Source organism: Vitis vinifera, chromosome 11 (assembly GCF_030704535.1).
Source record: "Vitis vinifera cultivar Pinot Noir 40024 chromosome 11, ASM3070453v1".
Taxonomy (NCBI): domain Eukaryota; kingdom Viridiplantae; phylum Streptophyta; class Magnoliopsida; order Vitales; family Vitaceae; genus Vitis; species Vitis vinifera.
In genome coordinates this window covers 16635267-16659726 of record NC_081815.1, presented here as the reverse complement: position 1 = coordinate 16659726, position 24460 = coordinate 16635267, and the positions used below count along the sequence as shown (strand labels likewise).

Sequence of the window (24460 nt, the reverse complement as noted above, 5' to 3'; positions counted from 1 at the left end):
CTCTACTTCTTCATGCAAAACTCTTAGGACACAAAACCAAGTAATCAAGCACCTGGGAACTTTTTGAAATTAATTTCCACATCTGAAAAAAGTGGAGGAGCTAGGACTAATTTGATGTTGTATCCCTAGCTTCTCAAATCCTTGCCTTGTAATGCAACATTGCTGGCATTTATATAGGCAGAGAAGGAATGTTGACATCCAAATTATTCTCTATACGGGTTGACTGCCTAAGGCAAGTGCTCGTAGTGCGACCTAAAGGGAATCATTCATATTCTCGTTTTATCCATAAGCTTTTTCTTATACTTGTGCCAATTTCTTGCTCAACATGAGAAATATGGACCCCTGTATGGTGGAGAGAGGGTTGGCTGAAATGCTAGATTATGAATATGGGAATAGAATATCTTGGATTTGCGTCTGCTTGAAAGAGGAGGATCGTTCATGGTTGGAATTTAATTTGTGGTATACGTGTCGATATTTTTGTAGCTATCTTATGAGAAAAAGAATAATCATCAAGGAAATTTGTAAATGCCTTCAGATAATTAAAGTGGTTTTTGAATTTTATTTTCACGTCCGCTTGTTGATAGACCGCATAAACTGCCAGCAACGTAACCAAGTAGACAAATGGTGTTTGAGCTGTTCAAAGTAAGAAGTTGTGCATGCAAAGTGACTAGTCCATTTGAGTAGATGATATTGTTGAAAAATTAATCAAAATCAAGTGTAAGCTACCTTCAGTCAAAATGGCTGAGAAAGCCTTAATTCTCAATATTCTGATAATCATACATCGTGACGTAATGAATGATTAATCGTGGAGTATTATTGAGTGCCTGAACACTAAACTATTTAGTTTAAATATTTAACTTTTACTATAAGTAGTTTAAGCTTAATGAGCCCTGTTTGGGATAGCTTCTTGTTCTTGGCTTTAATTGGAAGTTGAAACTGAAGCCAAAGTTACAATTTTTAAAGGAAAATATTAGCATTATAAATGTTTGATTAGATATGAAAGAACTTTTGAATGAGTGAAAATAGAGCTTTTATGATAAGTAACAAGAATTATTACCAATGGCACACTGTGGGCCTAAAAAAAGACAGTGCAAGCTTTGTTATGCCGAAATCTAAATGTTAAGTCAGCAACACTTCCAAATGCCACTTCTTCCCATCGCATCTGTCTTTAGGACGATCTAGTCTCAGGTTTTCACTTCTCAGTGAGTGAAAGATTTGTCCCCGGGTGTACGTTGAAAGCTTCTATAGTAGAACTCATTCGAGAGGGCTTGGCGGTCTTAAGAATGGTTTGGGTGGGGGGTTCTCTTAAGAATAAACAAGACAAATAGAATCTATTTCATGTTCATGCTAATAGAAGAGTGGATCCAATACCAAATTTTTTTTACTTTCATATTAAGATTTTTTTATGAGCTATCAACATTTTAAACAAAATTACTCAAATAAACATAAAGACTTTTATTTTGTTTAAAAAAGAATTTTCAGCTTTTGAAAAGTTGAACCAAATGAACCCTAAAAGTCTTTCATTAAAACTTAAAACATGTGTATAATTAAGTTAAAATTTATTTATTTCAATTTTGAATTTTATTTTCTTAAATTTTTGAGACATCTTGAGTTTGAAAATTATTTAAAAAGGTTAAAGAGTTGTGACTCTACCAAGTAAGAGCTTAAAATGGATGTGTGCATTTGAAAGTGATTAGTCCATTGGAGTAGATGATTTGATTGAGAAATAAAAGATGAAAAAGGCAAAATGCTTAATCTTCTGATAATCATGCTTAGTCATTGCACAATGAATTGTTAACCTCTGATGACTCTAATTCTAAGACGATTACACATCCTAGAAGGAAAATGAAAAAGTGAAAAATTCTCTCTATGGTCCTAAAGGGAAACACCATAAATTCAAAGGCAACTCTTATGTCTGTGGGAAAACTAGACATTGTGCAAAAGTTTGTGGCCACAAGAAGTACTCTAAAGTGAGGAGAGTTCAGATAGTTAGAAAAAGGTCAAGCAAATATGACTAAAATAGAAAATCTTTCTGCTGTTTTCTCACAAAAATGTCAAGCAAATGGTAAGCAACTCTAAGGATTCGTGGATTGATATTGACGCCATCAAATACACATGCTCAGAAAGAGGTATACTGTCCTCTTACACTAGAGATAAAAAGTTCAATATTTATCATGAATTCATCCACATTTCAAGGAATTAGGAAAGGCAAGGTTCGACTGAGATTCACTGCAAGGACAATTATGCCATGTTCTGCATGTTCAATACAAGCATTGAGCTGCTAGGAAAAATATGTGAAAGTCTGTTCATAATTGACAAATTGATCTACCTAGGGGAGAGTCAATAGTTAGTCCAAGCTTTTTGTATCCCAATATTTTTAATTCAAATTTTATTAGATGTAAATTAATTCAAATTGGAATATTCTATCTATGCAATGGATAAGAGATATACAAGAGAGAACCACCCGTAAAAAAACTCTACAGATTGAAAAAAAAAACAAAAAGAAAAAAGTCATAGGTCAAACGATCACAAAATATTAACTCTATTAAATCTAAACAAAAAGTACATAATTTTATTTGATTTGGATGCACTGTTCCTAAGGCTATATTTGATTCCTAGAAAACTTGAGGAAAAATATGAGGGAAATAAAATAGAAAGGAAAAGTGGAATAGAAGAAAAAGGGAAGGAAAATAAAAAATAAGTTTAAAATCAATAAATTATTTTTATATACTACTTCAAAGTCATTTTACTTATTTTAACTCTTTGATATAAAAATTAAATAATTTGAAAATGTATAAATTTCTAATTAATCTTAATTATATTTGGATTTTTTTTATATTTTCCATAAGACAACTAAATATGAGAAAATCATTTTTCTTATTTTTTTTCCTTAGTATTTTTTGGGAACCAAACATAACCTAATGGTCTTATACTAGTCAGTTCCTATACTCTTTATTACATTTACGATATAATACCCTGCGCTCCTCAACAAAATACCTCAAAGTTGTATTGAGTAGCTTGTAGATTTATGCATCATCATGCCTTTCTACCAAAAAGGACTAAGTTTTCAAGAAAAACCTTAGGGTTGAGTGGAACTAGTACATGAATGAAATAAAAATACTAACCTAATTTAAAGCACTAAAATATGGTCTTGGGACCTTTGTTGTCCAAGAAGGGTTTTAGGATAGAGATTGAATCAGGTAAATGTTCCATCATAAAAAATGCGGCCTTTGTAGGAAAATGATTTACACATGTTTTTTGTTATTTAAACATGATATATCTCATAATTATATTAATACATAATGTTTCTTTTGCTTGTATTTTTTTTAATGTTAGTCTTTATGGCATGCTGAATTAATGAATTTAAATTTAATTCCTAAAGCAAAAATTGATGGATTATATTAGTGTGAAACTTGCATTGAAATCAATTTGTTGAAAACCTTTTTTAAAATATTGAAATATATACCTAATTTCCACTAAAATTAATGTACTCAAATGTATGTGATCTTAAATATATTCCAACTAGAGGAGGTAAAAAATATTTTGTTGCTTTAGTTAATGATTATACAAGATATTGCATGAGTTATCTTCTTGCTTCTATGGATGAAACTTTAAATAAATTTGAACCTTACAAAAATGAAGTAGAAAACCAATTAGATTAAGACTTTTGATAACTAACCTCTTTAACAAAATTTTGTGAACAAAATGGTATCATCCAACAAACGATAGCACCTTATACACTGCAACACAATGGTGTAGTAGAGAGGAGAAGCTAAACTTTTAAAAATATGATTAATGTGAAGTTAGTTCTAGACTACCTAAGGAAATTTATTTGCAAAGAAAAGGTACTAAAATCACCAAAAAGATTACTTGATGATGAATCAAGTAATAAAATTCTAAAAGATAACACTAGTATAGATATTAGAAGCAAATTAGTGGTATAAAGATTTTTTAATAAATGAAATAAAGTGAAATAGAGGTTAGGGTTTTTAAAAATGAAGAGAGAAATCACTAAGAGAGATGTAGCTTTGATGGTCATTCCATGGGATCTAATGCATAACTTATTGAAAAACAAAAATGAACCCCATTATGATGAGCCAATTAGAATATTTGGATTTGAAAATCCTTTGAGACATTTTATCAAATATGTTGCATTCAACCCATGTCAAATGATTAGTGAAGACTTGAATCAGTATTTTTTTTAAAAAATGAAAAATGAAAGAATTGTTGTGATTCTCATTCTCTCTGAAAAAATCTATTTCATTTCTCAAAGGATATCTTAACCCTAAGCATTTGATGTTTCAAGAAAACACCAAATGTACATAAGAGATCATGAACCCTAGGCATTTGATGTTTTGAAAAAGAAACAAAGTCAAGAGAATAATGGATCTACAAGCATTCGACAACAATTAATTAAGTAAAAAATAAAGATTAGTAAATATACAAATCAAATATAGATTAAGCACATAAGCATTAAAGAGCAAAGAAAACTTAAAGATTGTACCCATAGAGTTTACATCAAAAGGTTCCCTTAGTTAGAGAATCTAGCTAAGAATGACTTCTCGGGAATCCTCCATTGATGGATCTTCAAGCTTTACAATCCTTAAATATCACCAAGAAAAAATAAAGAAGAAAACCAAGCCTAAAACCATCTAAAGTTCTTAATTCTGTAGGAAGAGGTAAGAGAGAGTGAGAGAGATCCCTTTGTTGCCAAAAATAAGGGCTTTTATACCCTCCAAAATGGAGCATTAGAAAAGGTGGCGATGTGGTATGGTTTGGAAGTAGTTGAAATAATTTAATGATTGAGATATAACCAAGGATGAAAATATCGGTAATGACGGATATATCGGTACTTCGATTTTACGGATATATCGAAGATATATCGACTGATATTTTGGAAAAAAATATCGATAAGCCTAAAATTGATCAAAATTTATAAAAATACAAGAAAAACTTCATAAAAATGTAATTAGAATAATAGATATTTAAAGTTGTTTTATTAAAGAAATTGATATATGTATAATATGATTTATCATATTTGATAATAATTTCGTATGCATAGATAAAAATATGAATTTTATAAGTATACATTTATTATTAAATTATATCAAATATTATTTCATAATAATATTATGATATTTGATTATAATATGTCTAACTTAAAAATATATATTAATATTAAAATTATGATCCATTTAATTCAATTGTATTAAATAATATAAAATAAATTATGATATATGTACAATTTTTTAATATTTAATTAATTCGTTATTGATATTGAAAACACTATGAAGAAAATTATTATGATAATTTTTATATTTTTGGTAATCAATTAAAAGATTTTTTTTTAATTATAAAATAATTATATTTAATTTGCTCTCTAAAGTTTTCTTTTAAAATTTTCTTTACATGATGACTTTGAATATATATTTTAAGTGCAATATATTTAACAAAGGGCATGCTTGCCCTGGTGGTCGGGTTCGAATCCCTTCAACAGCACAAGAGAAGGAGAATTTTAAGGGTACACTGTAGTGCATTGACCGACCAAAATATCGGCGATTTTTTTTTTTTGGCCCTTTTTCCCATTATATCAGCGATTTATCGCCTGGAACCGATATATCGCCGATATATCGGTGATTTTTTGGCGATTTTTGTAGAAATTTCTCCCTTCCGATTTTTTTCCACGAAATATCGTATCGACCCCTCTCGATACACGATATATCGGCGAGACATTTTCCTCCATATAACAAGGGACACTCAAGCTAGAATATGTACGGTTGAGTGTGGAATATGTGGGTGTAGTTGTAAATCTATGACTATGAGCATAGCTTGTGTACAGTGGCACCTTTCAACTATTATTTTTTATTTTTTATTTTTAATTTCAGGGGTGGAAGGTACATGCCCCTTCTAGGGGCTATGTAGCTCTGCCCTTGCTTGTGTATATTGAAGAGGCACAACTTTGATTCTTTGCAATATAACATGTGCCTATATTGGGTGTGTGCACTCTAAGGACCCAAAAATGTGCCGGGTATGGTGCACTTTGCTAGGGCACAAAAATGTGTCCACCTAAATGTTCCCATCTTACAGTATGCATACTATCCGAGGGCAAAGTTTTATTGCTTGTATTAGATTATTGTACACTCCAATACTCAGATGATAACTAGGAATAGTGAAACATAAATTAAAAAAAAAAAAAATCAAATTCATCAAGCATGTATTCTCAATTAACACCAAATTGAGTTATTTAGGGAAAGAGATGTGCAGCTAAATTTTTTGAGATTGCGAAAAGAGAACATAGAGATGCAAATTTGAGTGCAAACCAATGAGAAATATGATCAAGTAATGATCTCTAAAGGATTCAAGATCAATGAATATGATAAACACATTTAATGTAAGCAAGTTGATAATTCTTTTTTAATCAATTGTTTGTACATAGATGATATGATAAACTTAGGATAAAATACGGGTCACCTTCAAAGATTCCAAGAATATAGGGAAAAATTCTAAGTTATCTAGCAATAATATTGTAATCCTCGATCATATAACCTTAGTAACTAAAAAGTTCAAAAATATTGAGGCCACAAAAAATAATTTTCAAAAAACCAAACTCAAGGAAGAGAAAAAGCCTCATCTAAGGGTAAGAATGTTGAATCTTTTAATTGTAGCGAGGTAGGACACATCACCTGCACTGATTGTCCAAGTCCTAAGAATATTAAGAAGGTTGTATGGGCCTAGGGAAATACAGACTCAAGTGGATCATTGTGAATCCTCAAACTCTAGAGATAATAGGTACGACTAAATTGAAAATTGTCTTGCTTTTATAGCTTCTATCAATTCTGATTTTGATCCATTGAAAGTGATAAAAAAACAAAAAAGTTGAATATGAATTTGATATTTTAGCTACAATTTTGTTACAAGAGTTTGAAAATAAGAGCATAGAGTTGAAAAGTGAACAATAATATATCTTTAGAGGTGTATATATATAATTCACTCAAGGCTGAGAATGCTAATTATACTCAAAGCTCCTTTATTCAATTTTTATTTTATTTTATGAAGACCCTTTTAAGCATGGAAAACGTTAATAAAAAAGGTGGTTTTCAAATGGAAAATACTCCATCCAAATTTTGAAAAGATTTAAAATAATTTGATTTCAATTAGATGAACTTTGGAGTGTTAGCACTTCAAATAAGATATGCATGCGATTCTAAACTAATGCACCTACAATCTTAAATAAGATTAACTTATAATTAAAAATGATAAACCTTCTTGAAGTGCACTTGATCTTTTTTAATCTTGATAATATCTTCTTTTTTATTTCCACTCTAGACTTCATTGTATCTCCTTAAATATTGCTATTTTTCTTGCTTCTTACAATGGGAGAGACCTTGAGTTTTGACATATCAAATGATATGATCTTTTTTATCCTATGCACTTACACAATAAAGTCATTAGTGTGTTTAACCTTTGCTTTATTATGATTAAAATTGAGATTAATAAAACCTTGGTCTAATAATCTTATATACAAATGGTGATCACTTCTACCTCAAGTGCAAGGATTTGGTTGCAAAAGAGAAAAAAAAAAAACCAATGAACCAAGTGTCAATTCATGGGGAAAAAGAAGATAGATTATCAAGGGGAAGTTAGAGGTAAATGAAAGTCAAATGGATTAGAAATTACTACAATGTTTGGTGTAGAGGTTTTTCCAAATTCAGCATAGGAGAAATTGAAGCATATTGAAGTAAAATATATATATATATATAACACACTAGGGAATGAACAGAATTGGAAGATATAACTTCAAAATCACTTGTCTATTTTCAGAAACATGTTCTCTACAAGATGGTTTTAACCCTAATAATAAACACACCCAAACTCCAAAATCGCCCACTCAAGATCTAAAATTATGAAAAGAAGTCATGACAAAGCCAAGTGATTAACAACACAATTAAGCACCCAAAGTGTCCACAAGTATTCCATAATTTAAAATAAGGCTTCAAGGAAGAAGAATAATCACACTCTAAATCCCAACTCAAACCCTAAAATTTTAAAATCAAGATAGAGCAGCCATAAGTCAAGAGATGTGAAACTCAATACCTATAGTATTTCTTAAGCACTTCATAATCTAAAACAAGATTGAAAACAAGGGATAAACCAAAATGTAGATTTCAACACTAAACTCATAATGTTTGATACAAAACAACCATTGGAGTTCACGCCTTATGTGGCCATCACCCTAGCACAAGGAAGCTAGTTAAATAAAGAAAGCATAAATATCTCCATGAATGAAACCAAACTACCAAAATACATATGAAAATGTGGAGTAATACAACATAAATGGAGTCCCATAGTTAGATGGATGATGCACAAAGCAAGAATAATCCAAAAAATAGCTAAACCATAAACTAATCTAGGTTAATCCATGAAGAAGAATGAGAAAATTTAAGGCCTCCAAAATGGAGAAAAAACTGAGTCAGTTCTTCATCTGGAAATTTGGTATTTAACCCCATGCCCAGTATCAATAACCTCTAGAACACCTGCATCTTAAAGCATAGGTAGAGATCTAATAATCCAGACAATCCAAAATTCACACACCTCAAATTTCAGGCCAAGGGTGTGGAAGGCATTTGGAAAGCAAATCCTCATGGCTGAGGGTGGGAATTTAGGGTTTCCAACCTTTGCTTTCTGATATGCCCCAGTTCTGCACACTAATTGGACTCTTAAATTCACCAAATTTAAATGAAAGCAGATTCAAAAACATCTCCAAAAACACATAGTAAACATAAAATGCTCGGCTTTCTAGGGTAGCTCCAAATTGGGCGATCATGGGGTGTGAATTGTGCGAAAATACTTCGAAAATCACTTGAAAACCTCTAACGAGGTGTTCATCACCCAAGACATAAGACATACTTTAAGTCAAGAATCGTGTTCATTACCATTTCTTATTAAATTTACATTTGGCATACAGCTATTCTACTAAGGAGGAGGAATTGAACACAACAAAGATACATCTTTATAATTTACTGTTAATTAATCCAACATATATGCAGTTTTTTGACTTACATAGTGAATCATTTTTACATTTCATCCCTTTCCATATGTTTTCAAAATTCTGTCAGAATGGTTGATAAATGCTCATGCACTAACAGCCATATGCCAATTGATTGATTTTCTGGGATTTAGTTCATAGCTCTCCAAATGATTTCTGTGCGCTGATGAGCTCAAAGTCAAGAGGTGCCTCAAATTTTTTCTGCTGGTCCAATCTAGAAATGCTTTCTGAACAATGTTCTTGAATGAAAATTTAATGATTTTGAATTTCTAGTAAACAACTCTTTTCGGTGGCAGTTGGATCATGTCTGAAGAATCAGGATCCAATCTCCCAGTTAATAAAGAACCTGCATGTGCATGCATGACATCTTATTTTGGTTTCTGTAAAACATACATGGTTGAGAAAAAGGTGTCTGAAAGAGAAGGAAATAATTTCCTGCTCACCTTTGCGTGATGAAGAGTTTAATCACTATTCTCCTAACATCTTAGAAAAAAAAAAAAAAGGGAAAATTATTAGCAATAATAATGTAAATAAACAAACGAAAAGGAGAAAAGAAGAAATGAAAAAAGATTTGGTTTAGCTCTTTTTTAGGGATGGTTTGCATCCTACTAGTGTTAAACTTTCTTGGCTGTAGCTTTCTGGCAGCACTGATAGTCCACAGAGCTTCACATGAGAAGAAGAGGGCCAAACTGAGTCAAGTCAACTTGCCGGTTACACATAGCTAAAGGCCCATGCAAGTCCTTCCGCAAATATATATCGGCAAGTCATCCTTGACTCGATTCCACCCTCTCTGCCTCTTCATGCAAAACTCTTAGGACACAAAACCAAGCAATCAAGAACCTGGCAACTTTTTGAAATTAATTTCCACATCTGCAAAATGTGGAGGAGCTAGGACTAATTTGATGTTGTATCCCTAGCTTCTCAAATCCTTATCTTGTAATGCAACATTGTTGACATTTATATAGGCAGAGAAGGAGTACTGACATCCAAATTATTCTCTATACAGGTTGACTGGCTAAGGCAAGTGCTCACAGTGTGACATAAAGGGAATCGTTCATATTCTCATTTTATCCATACGTTTTTTCTTATACTTGTGCCAATTTCTTGCTCAACATGAGAAATATGGACCCCTGTATGGTGGAGAGAGAATTTTTGATTGGCTGAAATGCTAGATTATGAATATGGGAATAGAATCTCTTGGATTTGTGTCTGCTTGAAAGAGGAGGATCATTCACGACTGGAATTTAATATGTGATATATGTGTCAATATTTTTGTAGCTATCTTATGAGGAAAAGAATAATCATCAAGGAAATTTGTAAATGCCTCTGGATAATTCAAGTGGTTTTTGATTTTTTTTGGCGCCCACTTGTTGATAGACCACAGAAACTGCCAGCAGTCTAACCATGTCGACAAATGGTCATTTGAACTGTTCAAAGTAAGAAGTTGTGCACGCGAAGTGACTAGTCCATTTGAATAGATGATTTTGTTGAAAAATTCAAAAGCAAGTATAAGCTACCTTCAGTTAAAGACTTAATACTCAATATTCAGAAAATCATGCATCTTTACATAATGAATAATTAACAGTGTAGTATTACTGAGTTCATGAAAATCACTGAACTACTTTTTAGTGGGTGTTTGGTAAATCAGCTTAATAATTTAAAGTGACTTAATAACTTAATTTAAATTATTAAGTAAATTAAGTATGGTAAAATAACTTAATAGTATGACTTATAGTAAAAACAATAATTTTAAATAATAAGTAAAAAAAAAATTAACTTATTCTTAAGTTTACATCTTCATTTTATCTTTTTACCTTTACTTACCCTAATTACTTCTACGATCTCCTTTGCTACTTTATGACCTCAACTATTACTGGACTTCATTTACCCTCATTATAATTTATGAGGATAAATATGTCAATTTGATGATTTAGAATAAATTTTAAATTAAATTATTAAACAACCTTAATACTTAAAGCAAGAATTAAATAATAAGTTTTAAGTTAACAACTTAAGTATGATTTAAGTTAAAACCAATTTAAGTCATTAAGTAATAAGTATTGAGTTTTTATCAAACACCCCTTAGTTTAAATATTTAGCTTTTAATACAAGTAGTTTAAGCCTAATGAGCCTTGTTTGGGATAGCTTCTTGTTTTTGGCTTTAATTGAAACTTGAAATCGAAGCCAAAGTCACAATTTTTAAAGGATAATTTTAATATTGTAAATGTTTTATTAAATATGAAAGGACTTTTCAAATGAGTGAAAATAGAGTTTTCATAAGAAGTAACAATTTTTTAGCTTTCATATTAGGACTTTCTTTTATGAGGTATCAACATTTTAAACAAAATTAGACAAATAATCATAAAGGCTCTCAATAAAAAATATTTAAAAAAAAAATAGCTTTTGAAAAGTTGAACCAAATCAAGCCTAAAAGTTTTTCATTAAGACTTATAACACATGTATAATTAAGTTGAATATTATTTATTTATATATTTATTTATTTATTTCAATGATTTGAAATTTATTTTCTTAAAATTTTGAGACAACTTGAGTTTGAAAATTATTAAAGAGTTGTGACTCTACAAAGTAAGAGCTTAAAATGGATGTGTGCCATTGTAAGTGATTAATTCATTGGAGTTGATGATTTTGTTGAAAAATAAAAGATGAAAAGTACACTACCATTAGATGAAAAAGTCTTAATGCGTAATCTTCTGATAATCATGCTTAATCATTGCACAATGAACCGTTAATCTTTTAGTATTATTGAGTGAATGAAAAATACCTTGGTTTAAATATTTATTTTTTAATAAAATAGTTTAAGTCTAATAGGTATCTTTGGGGAAGGCTTATAACATATGTATAATTAAGTTGTAATTTATTTTTCTTCAGAGATTTGTTTTCTAAAAATTTTTAGGGACCCAGATTTTGAAATTTATTTAGAAAAAGCTCAGACTCTTCTGAACAGAGGTTTAAAGATAAGATATTTTTAAAGAGTTATGACTTTTCTAAGTGTTTAAAATGGAGGTAATTGTTCTTATTCATATCCAGCCATTGTAAACATTGGAAGATCACTGATTTGTAAGGTAAATTTTTATCTTAGAGAAAAGGTACATAGTATATAAAATTTTTATCCTCCTTGTTTGTATCTTTTGAATTTTTTCAGATCTCTTTCATACCAATATCACTATCCATATTCTGCAAGCATATGTTGTTACCAAGATCATTGTGTTAAAGAGCATGCTATGTATATTGAACCTAAATCGTTATTTTTCAATGATTCTAATATTTGATTTCATATTCATTTGTTAGATATGAATCTAAATTTTGTTAATCTAAGTTTTGTTTCTCTCTATTTGTTGGATATGAATCTAAATTCAGTCTAGCTTTGGTTGTTGGATATAAAGCCAAATTTTGTTTGTTTCTGTTTGTTGGATATGAATCCAAATTGTATTGACTTCTATAGTTTGTTGGATATAAATCCAAATTATGTTTGGCTCTATTTGTTAGATATGAATTTAAATTATGTCTAACTTTGTTTATTGGATATAAATTCAAATTATGTCTGTTTCTTTTTGCTGGATATGGACCCAAATTCTATCTAACTCTAACTATTATATGTGAATCCAGATTTTGTCTTTTTCCTCTTCTTTTATTTCTCTATCCTCTTTGGCAACAGGCTATGATTGAGGAACTTTTTGCTTTTTATAGGGTTGATACTTGGTATTTGGTACTTCAATTATGCAGTACAAAACTTAATTGGTTGCTAAGGGATTTTCTTAACAATACGATTGCAAAGTTGTTTACCAAGTCACACTCGCTTTCACACTTTTTATTTTTAGTGCTAAATTCTCGATACTTCTTACAGTCGCATCATGAGTTTGTGGGAATGTTAAAGAGTTATTTATTTAATAGTTTTATTTAGTTACTATTTATCTTTCTTATTTAGTTACTATATTAGAATTATTCTTTTTTGTTTTTTAAGTTTTATTCAGTCTATTTAAATCCTTATAATGTTGTATCTTTTTTTTCAAAAGAGAAAATTCATAATGAAAAATCCTAGATTTTCTTTTCTTCTCTCTTTTTTCTTTTTGAATCTTTTTTGGATTCAGCAAAGGAAAAAATTTTGCTTTAAGACATTGTGTTTAATGAATGCCTTAGCTTTCCTAATATTTAAGAGATAATAATCCACTTCTTAAGTCTTTCTATTGCACTCAAACTCCTTCTTGAGGTTATTTTTATTTACAAATTTTGTGAAAAAAAACCTTTTTAATTCTTGAAGTATTTATTTATTTTTACAAAACTCATTTTTTAACTTGAAACTTCCTATTTGGTATTGCTTTCTTTGAAATGTATTATGTCAATGTCAATTTTCATATTTATATGTCCAAACTGAAAAACCTAAGGAATTTAATGGTCAAAATTTTAAATTTTAGCAACAAAAAAAATGTTTAATTTGGCACCATTACACCTAACTCATGTTGTAAAGGATGAGAATTTTGATTTTATGTATGGAAATTACATTTTAAATGGACTAGACAATGTGCTTTAATTAGTTTATTTTTCTTTTGACACTTTTGACAAACTCTGCCCATACAAAGAAATTTGTTGTTAGCCATCTTCTTGATCTTAAGATGTGGAGGATTCCAAGTGTTACCACCAATGTCATGGGATAAACGCAAACAATGCACAACCAGATTTTATCCCCTCTTGTGAGAACCTAATAGGAATCAATTTAATAGAGTAATAACAATTCACCCAATGCAACAAGAATATAAACACCAACAATTTTTAGCATGGAAAACCTTCCCAAATGTGAGAAGTAAAAACCACGGGACCCTTAAGCCACTTAAACGCTCCACTAATATAATCAATGGGTTACACAATTCTCTCTAAATGAAACTAGAGGTTTACATCAGCCATATCTCAAGACAATTAGTCTTGGCAAATACAAAACAACTTGCATAAAACAATAGAGAGATCTCACCAAAACAGAGTCACTGTTCCTGGACATAAATCACCATTGTTCCAAACTCCAAATCCAATCTCCACCGTTCAAAATGAAGATCAATGAGTTAAGAACGTGCTAACCAAAAATCATCTCGATCAGACCACGGATTAATCTCGATCAAAGCTGAAGATCAAAACTGCCCGGGTGAGAAGAAATTCAACAACAAAGACACACTGTTCACGGACTGAAACAACAACCTTCCGAAACTCCAAATCCGATCTCCACCATTCAGATTAGAGATCAATGAGTTGAAAATCTCTCCTTCAAATTTTAGGTCGATCGGACCACACACGAAGTGGGATCGGCCGTTTGATGAAATCTGGATAGTAAAGAGAAGAAAAGAAATCAGCGTTTTTCTTCTCTCTAACTTCAAAAATTCAGTGGCTCTTTTTCTTTTTCTCTCTAACTTTTTCTTCCTTTTTCTTCTTACTCTCCTCCTAGGGCTACAAAAATGAAGAAAAAGAAGAGAAAACGGTTTCTTCTTCCCTTTTATACATTAAGGCCTAAAAAGCCTTAAATGTTTGGGCTTTGATGATATCTTGATTGTTGGCAGGAATGTTTCAAGAATTGATAACTTGAAGAAGCAGTTAAGCAAATCCTTTGCCATGAAGGATTTAGGGCCAGCAAAGAGAATTCTTGACATCAGAATTGAGCGGGATAGAGCATCCAAGAAGTTATGTATGCTACAAGAGCAATATATTGAAAAGGTGCTTGCAAGGTTTAACATGAGCAAAGCCAAAGTGGTTAGTTCTCCTCTAACTAGTCACTTTAAGCTAAGCAGCAGACATAGCCCTTCTACAGATAAGGAGAAGGAAGACATGAGAAGAGTTCTGTATGCCTCAGTAGTAGGAAGTTTGATGTATGTCATGGTATGTACTAGACCAGACATAGCTTATGCAATTGGTGTTGTTAGCCATTTTTTATCGAATCCAAGAAGACATCATTGAGAAGCAGTCAAGTGGATTATGAGATATTTACGAGGCACTTCCAAGTTGAAACTCACTTTTGGAGGTGGGAAACCAATACTTGTTGGATACACTGATTCAGACATGGCAGGGGATGTGGATAATAGAAGGTCTACTTCAGGCTATTTGATGACATTCTCAGGAGGTGCTGTGTCTTGGCAATCGAGACTACAAAAATGTGTTGCACTTTCTACAACAGAGGCAGAGTACATTGCAGCAGCAGAAGCATGTAAAGAGTTGTTGTGGATGAAGTGTTTCATGCAAGAGCTCGGGTTTAAACAACAGCGCTATGTGTTATACTGTGATAACCAAAGTGCTATTCACCTCAGTAAGAATTCTACCTATCATGCAAGATCAAAACACATTGATGTGAGGTATCATTGGATGAGAGATGCTCTCAATGACAACTTGTTTGAAATTGAGAAGATACATACAGATAACAATGGCTCGGATATGTTGACAAAGACACTACCAAAGGAGAAGCTTGGAGTTTGTTGTTCCATCGCTGGGATGGTGAGTCCCTCCACATAGTCGGAAAGGGGGAGATTTGTTGGGCTGGGTTATTTCCTTCTTGTGGAGGAAAGCCCAAAGCCCAAACATTTAAGGCTTCTTAGGCCTTAATGTATAAAAGGGAAGAAGAAACCGTTTTCTCTTCTTCTTCTTCATCTTTGCAGTCCTAGGAGGAGAGTAAGAAGAAAAAGGAAGAGAAAGTTAGAGAGAAAAAGAAAAAGAGCCATTGAATTTTTGAAGTTAGAGAGAAAAAAACGTTGATTTCTTTTCTTCTCTTTACTGTCCAGATTTCATCAAACGGCCGATCCCGCTTCGTGTGTGGTCCGATCGACCTGAAATTTGAAGGAGAGATTTTCAACTCATTGATCTCTAATCTGAATGGTGGAGATCGGATTTGGAGTTCCGAAAGGTTGTTGTTTCAGTCCGTGAACAGTGCGTCTTTGTTGTTGAATTTCTTCTCACCCGGACAGTTTTGATCTTCAGCTTTGATCGAAATTAATCCGTGGTCTGATCGAGATGATTTCTGGTTAGCACGTTCTTAACTCATTGATCTTCATTTTGAACGGTGGAGATTGGATTTGGAGTTTGGAACAGTGGTGATTTGTGTCCGAGAACAGTGACTCTGTTTTAGTGTGATCTCTCCATTGTTTTATGCAAGTTGTTTTGTATTTGCCAAGACTAATTGTCTTGAGATATGACTGATGTAAACCTCTAGTTTCATCTAGAGAGAATTGTGTAACCCATTGATTATATTAGTGGAGGGTTTAAGTGGCCTAAGGGTCCCGTGGTTTTTACTTCTCACATTTGGGAAGGTTTTCCACGCTAAAAATTGTTGGTGTTCATATTCTTGTTGCATTTGGTGAATTGTTGTTACTCTATTAAATTGATTCCTATTAGGTTCTCACAAGAGGGGATAAAATCTGGTTGTGCATTGTTTGTGTTTATCCCATCACAATGAAGGAGTTGTACATACTTTTCCATGATATTCATAAACATGTATGAAGGAATCAATGTTAGACTTCTTGGATTCTTAGTAGTTCAAGTGAGGATTGATAACTAGGGATCTCTAAAAAGCCCATTTTATGAAATTTTTGAGAGAAAAAAAGGTACGAATGCTTTATTTATCATCAAGTAGAGATTAATACTATATGATAACGACATGAAATTCTTTGACACTGAATTAGAGTATTCAAGAAGAATAGATTGTTCCAGCTCGATACTGTCAAGAATTCCTTAGTCATGTCTCTTAGTGAAGATTTCCAAGTTAGCAATTATTGAAAATTAATTTCCACCATCTTTTAAGTACTTCAAGCTTTTTTGTTTTCCTTCTATTCTTGAAATAACACGATAATATGAGGCTTAATGACCTTGTGATAAGATTGAGAATACAACATGAAAATAATGAAAGTGAAAAAAAAAAAAGTATTAGAAGAAGACATCTCTGATAAGTCCAATTCTAATATAATTACACATCCTAGAAGGAAAATGAAAAGGTGAAAAATTCTCTCTATGGTCCTAAAGGGAAACATCATAAATTCAAAGGCAACTATTATGCCTATGCGAAAACTAGACATTGTGCAAACGTTTGTGGCCACAAGAAGTACTACTCTAAAGTGAGGAGACTTCAAATACTTAAAACATGTCAAGCATCCCTTATGCCATGTTCTTCACGTTCTTGATACAAGGGAGAGCAATAGAAGCATTGTGCTGCTAGGAAAAATATGTGGGATCAATGGATCTACTTAGAGGAGAGTCAATAGTTAGTCCAAGCTTTATGTATCCCAATAAAAAAGTATTCAATTCAATTTGGAATATAAGACTAATCTATCTATGCAATGGATAATGGATATGCAAGAAAAAACCATCTATATAAAAACTCTAATCGATGTATGAAAAAAAAGTCATGGATCAAACAATCACAAAATATTAACTCTATCAAATCTAAAGAGAAGGTACATAATCTTATTTGATTTGGATCCACTATTCTTAAGGTTCTTATATTAGCAAGCACCTATACTCTTTATTACATCTACGAGACAATACCTTGTGCTCCTTAATATAACACCTCAAAACTATATTGAGTAGCTTCCATATTTATGCACCATCATGCCTTTCTACCTAAAGAACTTTCAAGTTACAATCTTGAAAACTTTTAAGAGTTAGGAGTTTTAGGGTATGTAGAGAAATAGACTATCTTTGCAATATATGGGTCAACACCAATAAGGTCTAAAAACTAGGTTTTTATGGAAAAAAACTTAGGGTTTAATTATTTAGAGTCACTTCAAGTAAGGTAAATTTACCTAAAAGTGCATTTTAAAATATTAAAAGTTGAAAAATATGGGAAAAAAAAAACTCAGACAAGTAATCAATGTTCAAATTGTTGTAGACATTTGAATGGTAGTGGAACATTTGAACATCATATGCAATGTTTGAATGTCCACAGGACATTGAATGTTCCCTAAGGGACATTCGGACATCCCTTCCCCTTTCTTTTTTCCCTTCTTGTTATTTGAAAGTACATTTTGCCACAAATTTTCTTTCTTTTATTCTTTTGGTTTTAAATAACTATTCACATTGTCATAATGCTCCAAACACACACTTACCATAACCAACATAGTCTTTTAAGCATCTTGAAGTTGATCGCAACAATATAGATCAAAGAGAGTAAGTTGAGCTAGAATTAGTACATGAATGAAACAAAAATACCAACCTAATTTAAAGCACTAAAATATGGTCTTCCAATCTAATATGTTGTTCAAGAAGGACTTTAAGACGGTGTTTGAATCATGTAAATGTGCCATCACCAAAAATGGGGTCCTTGTAGGAAAAGGATATATATATTTGATGTGTTATTTAAATATGATATATCTTATGAGAATACCAATAAATAATGTTTCTTTTGCTTATGCTCTTCTAATGTTACTCTTTATGGCATGCTAAATTAATGAATTTAAATTTAATTCCTAAAGGACCATATAAGTGTGACACCTGCATTGAAATAAATTCATTAAAAACCTTTTAAAAATATTGAAATATATACCTTACCACTAAAATTAATGTACTCAAATGTATGCCATCTTAAATATTTTCCAACTAGAGGAGGAGGTAAAAAATATTTTGTTACTTTAGTTAATGATTATACAAGATATTGCATGATTTATTTTCTTGCTTCTATGGATGAAACATTTAAACCTTACAAAAATGAAGTAGAAAACCAATTTGATTGAGATAATTTTTATGCACAAAAATGGTATCATCCAACAAACCATGTCATCTTATGGGCTTGCCTTCATCTCTTATTAACTGAAAACCATCCCCAAACATATAGAGAAGCTCTAGGTTCACTAGATGCATGATTTTGGAAGTACTAAATAATGCAATAAAATCTATTACCCATAATCATAAATGAATTGGTAAATTTATCTCCTACGAATAAACCTTTTGGCTGGAAATGGATTTAAAAAATAAACTTAAAACTTGATGATACTATAGATAAATATAAAGCTAGCTAGGTTGGTAGCTAAAGGATATAAAGAAAAAGAGGGTTTGGATTTCTTTGACGTTCATTCCTTTGCATGTCACTAGAATTACATCAACTAGACTCCTTATTACTATTGCACGTTTCTACTTGCTTTTAAATTATATAGAAAATTGATTTTTAGAAAAAGGCTTGGATTAATTTACATTTACTAATGCATTGCTATTTATAAATACCCAATTTTCATGTAGTTCGGTTGGTGAAAAAGAAGATCAGTCAGCACTACAGAAATGAGGAGGAAGAAGACCAATGCCTCTTCGTTTGCCTTTCCTCCTCTACTTTCACTGTTTTTGCCTTCAAATCAAGGGGCCGGGACCCTGTCTGGTGCTTTGAGAGCATTCCATCTTCTCTCTCATCAAGTTTCAGACTCTCCTTGATTGCAGAGACATGCTTCTTCCCCTCAAACTCCTTCAATTGACCCACTGCACACTCGTCAATGGCATCAACCATGAACCGAACCTCATTACCCTTCTTCTGTTTGGTGAGCAAAACCCGATGAAGAGAGCCTCATTCTTTTAGAATCAAAGCAACTTTCACCACCTGAAGGAACTTCATTCACCCTCAACACCCACGAGCTATGATTTTCTTTCAGCAATACCCACAACCCAAAGAACCCAGAAACTGATCTAAGAGGAGACAAACCCAACCATCCAATCTCAAACTCAACAATGCCTCAAAACATCACAAAATCCTCTCTTCCACCAACAATTTCACATTTCACTAAATCTCCAGTCTTGGACTTGACCATTGATGACATCATTCCATCATACATAAGAAGCAGAACAGTAAACAGAAAAGAGCATAAAACGAACCAAAGATTAGTGAACTTAGCTCCATTTCATGGGTTATCAATGAGCTAGGAACAGGTGAAACCAACATAAAGCAAGAGCATGATTCTCAAGCATCAAGTTCAAAGATGGACCCATACACAAATTACACAAATTATTTTCAGATGGAATCAAAGATATCAGAATAAAAACCAAAACAGAGCAAGTATGCAAACAATCAGATTCAGCAAAAACAACCCTGTGGCCCTGGATGTCCACAGCAAACAACAAACAACGTCCAAAAACCAGTAGAAAAGACAGAAGCAGAGCATGATAGTTGAAATGAACCGGAAACCCGCGACAGCCATACCTGGAATAACTCCTCCCAAGTAGTGTTGGCTTGGCTTCAGGTAAGTTGTGTCCTCTCCCCAAGATCTGCAAGAGCTCAACGAGCTATCCTTCTTCTTCCTCTCCTGGTTTTCCTGCCCTATGTTACTCCTTTCTCCCTCTGGTTTTTCTTTTTCCAGATCTAACCAACTTTCCTTGTCTTTAACAGGTCACTTTAGAGACGTGCTCTATCTCCTGTAGAAAATGTCTCCCAAAGTTGGCAAAAAAGTGTCCCGGAGCTTCCCCTAGGTGGTCAAAAAGTGGTCTCTCACAATTCACAAAAGGCCAAAAGACAAAAAAAAAAAAAAAAAAAAAACAGTAAAAAAGAGAGGGAACGCTAAGATGAGGACGCATGTCTTCATCTCCACACTAGCTATCAAAGGGAGTTCCAAAACCCTAAAAACTTCTCTAAGACCCGGTCCCAACTCAAAAACCAAACCAAGGTCTAGGCTAAGTCACCCAAACAAGCCCTCTCCCCTAGACTAAACCTAGGAGGCCTCTAAAAATCAAGTTAGGACCTAAAATAACCCCCTCAATGGCCTCCAAAATATAACTCAAAAATCAATAATGAGTCGACCAAACATGAACCAACAAAGGACAATGAATGATCAAGAAAAATGACCCTAGACATGCACTAAAAATGGACATAAGATGAGAGAAAAAAAAATAAACAAAAAAAGAAACCAAACAAAAACACAAGAATATATGTGCCAAGGACAAAATAAGGGTCCACACTTATATATATAATTTGCATATTTATGGGATGGATGTTAAAATAATATTTCTTAAGAAGGAATTTGAGGAATATATATATATATATATATATATATATATATATATATGGAATGATGTTGAAGATAAGAAAGCAAGAGTGTTTGATAAAATATCTCAAAGGGTTTTTAAAGACAAATGTTCCAATTGGCTCACCATGATGGAATACATTTGTGTTTTTAATTAAACTATGAAATGACCATCAGGGGTACCTCTCCACCAGTGATTCATCTTCTCATTTTTCCAATTCCCAACCTTTCTTTCATTGTTCTTATTTATCCAAAAATCTTTCTCCATCACTATAGCATTTCCAAATTTTATTTTCTATTTCAGTGAATTGGTGGCATAAAGATTTTTTAATAAATAAAAGAAAATTGAAATAAATGTTTGGCATTTTAAAAATGAAGAATTAAATCACTAAGAGAGATGTACCCTTGATGGTCATTCCAGGGGATACAATGCATAACTTGTTGAAAAACACAAATGAACCCCACTATGGTGAGCCAATTGAAATATTTGGATTTGAAAACCCTTTGAGACATTTTATTAAATTTATTGTGTTCAACCCACGCTTTCTCATTCTCTTTGAAAAAATATATTTCATTCCTAGGCATTTTATGTTTTAAGAAAGCAACAAATTCAAGAGAATAATTCTTAAGCATTTAATGGATCTACAACAAGAATTAATTAAGTAAAAAAAAATAAAGGTTAGTAGTACAAATCAAGCATGCATTAAACACATAAGCATTAAAGAGCAAAGAAAGCTTAAACATTGTACCCATATAGTTTTCATCAAAAGATTCCCTTAATTAGAGAATCTAGCCAAGAATGACTTCTTGAAAATCCTCTAGGATCTTCTTACAATCCTAAAAATCACCAAGAAAAAATAAAGAAGAAACCTAGCTTAAAACTATTTAAAGATTTAAATTCTTAAGGAAGAGGTGAATGAGAAAGAAAGATCCCTTTGTTACCAAAAATAAGGGCTTTCATACCCTCCACAATGGAGCCTTAAAAAAGATGGCAATGTGGTAGGATTTGAAAGCAATTGAAATGATTTAATGATTGAGATATGACAAGGGATACTCAGGCTAGGATGCATATGGTTGAGTGTGGAATGTGTGGGCATGGTTATAAATATATGTACATAGCTTGTTTGTGTATTGAGGAGGCACAACTTGATTCCTTGCAGTATATATAACTTGTGCCCACACTGGGTATGTGCACTCTAAGGGCACAAAAATGTGCCCACCCTAGGGTATGTGCATTTCGTGAGGGCACAAAAGTGTGTTCACCCTAAGTATGCCCAATTTACGATGTGATGTCCTACATCTGATAGGAGAAAATGTTTTTAGCGCTATATATGTAGAAATTCCTCTTAACTAAGTAGATGCGTTTTAAAGCTATAAGGGCCCCCTTAGGCCTAAAGTGGACAATATCTACATGGTTGGGTGCAGGTCGTTACATGGATACTAGATCACAAACTTGAGAAATTAATTAAATTAGATTTAGTCAATTTTCATCTCAATGTAATTTCATAGGATATTGGTGTCCAATTAACTCTCATTGTGGAGTGTTAAATTAACTTCATAATTAGATTTTGAGACAACCAATATTTTCCTGTGGGTCCTAATTAATAGTTTCCATTCGAGCTCATATCCTTTGTTGATACAAAGTCTTGAGATTTTATGGAGAATTAATCATTTATGTGTATAAAGGATTTTGGTAAAAGCATGAGGTTGTACAGGATTTATAATTAACTAATTTGGGTCTTTTTAGATTGAGCTAATTAAAAAATACCTCTATTCATGCTCGAAACCTCCACAAAAAATAAAATAAAAATAAATTATTACTATTATAACATTTTCTCAACAATGAATATTTATTTTTAGAATGTTTAGTTGAGACATGAGTGATATTGAGTGATTTGTAAATTCCATTTGAGAGTATAATGAGGGTTTATGCAATCATTATTTTGTCACAAAATAACCAAACCAGGAGATCATTAGTGCACTAGGTTGATAAGATTAAGTAGGCAATTTTGTTCCATTCATCTTGGTTTATGACTTTTTCATTTTCATAAGACTTAACTCCATTGATGGTTCAAAGTTGTTGCAAAGTTGAACAAGGATAACATATGTAAATATATTAGAGATATAAGAAAATGGTAATGACGTTTGAAAAGTGGCAAAAAGTGAACTTAGGGAATAAAAGTTTGAACAATTTTAAACTTAATTAATTGAAAAATATTTTTGAGATGAAGTGCTCAAGCACTTAGATCTAGTGCTCAAGTGTTGAAACACACTTATCCAACACTCGAGTTTTCAAAGGTTAATATATCAAAATTCTCAATTTGCAAAGTTTCTATTTTTATTTTATTTATTTATTTATTTTTTCATATTTTGGAAAATTGAGATTTTGAAAGTAGTCTAAGTCGACTAGGGTTTCACCCATATATATATATATATATATATATATATATATATATATATATATATATATATATATGTACTTGAAAAATTAGGCTTGTGTTGACGCATAAATAACCTAAAAGTCATTATTCTTTGCGTTTATACAAAATTCTCAAAACTGGCTCTTGTTTCATTCTTAGGTTTGTAAGAGAGATTTACATCCCCTTAAGGAATTGAGGAATCTACTAAGGAGTATAGTGATGTAGTGTCTATTAGGTGCAGGGTTATGAGGTGTAAATGAGTATGCGTGTGTGATTGGAATCCTTGGATTAATTAATAATTATCAATCTAATTGAAGAATTTTAAAAACAAAAATTTGTAATCTTTGAGTTAAATTAAAAGGCATTACCTATTCCTCTCTAGGTAGTTCCATGCTACAGTATCATAACTTTCAATTGGTATATATTCTTGCTAAAGATTTGCTTACCCTAACATAGGTACTTTTCAATATACCAGAGTATGGAGTACTTAGGGTCTCAAACAGTTTTGTCATGTTAACTTGTTTATTCTTTGTTTATTTATTTCTTGTGTTGTTGTATTGTCTATTTTGTGCTGTTAAATTACTGCTGTACATAAATTACAGAACATCCAGACACCTCATTAAGGAGCAGAACTAATCCAAATTAACAAGGAATAAAGAAGAGAATAGATCTTTATATTTTTCTGGTTAGTTATTTAACAAATATTCTTGGACTAGCTTACTGAATCATTAAAAGTTTTCATAATTGGCATCGTTTGATTAATTTATATTCAAAATTTAAAAAAAATACTCAGTCCCTGCTCGTGTATCAGTAGCCAGATGCTAATAAGTTTAATTTACATCCTAAGGGTTTTAACTTTACTTCCGCTCATCTTCCTGTGTGCTCTGTGTTGATCAGCTTCAAATTCAAAACGTGCGCCTAGGGTCTGTCCCACTATAAGTGCATCACATTTCCCTGCTGAGAAAATCTAGCTAGTAATTTTTTTTCCAATTCAATCAATGAAAATAACTCTAGTGATT

General features: G+C 31.9%; 1 non-coding gene across 1 annotated transcript; it reads right to left on the bottom strand.

Annotated features, from left to right (window-relative positions):
- Positions 1-9724: 9724 nt before the first annotated feature.
- On the bottom strand, positions 9725-9834 carry MIR169T (microRNA MIR169t). Its single transcript, NR_127780.1, has one exon. It is a non-coding gene; the product is annotated as a microRNA MIR169t (primary transcript).
- Between the last annotated feature and the right edge of the window lie 14626 nt (positions 9835-24460).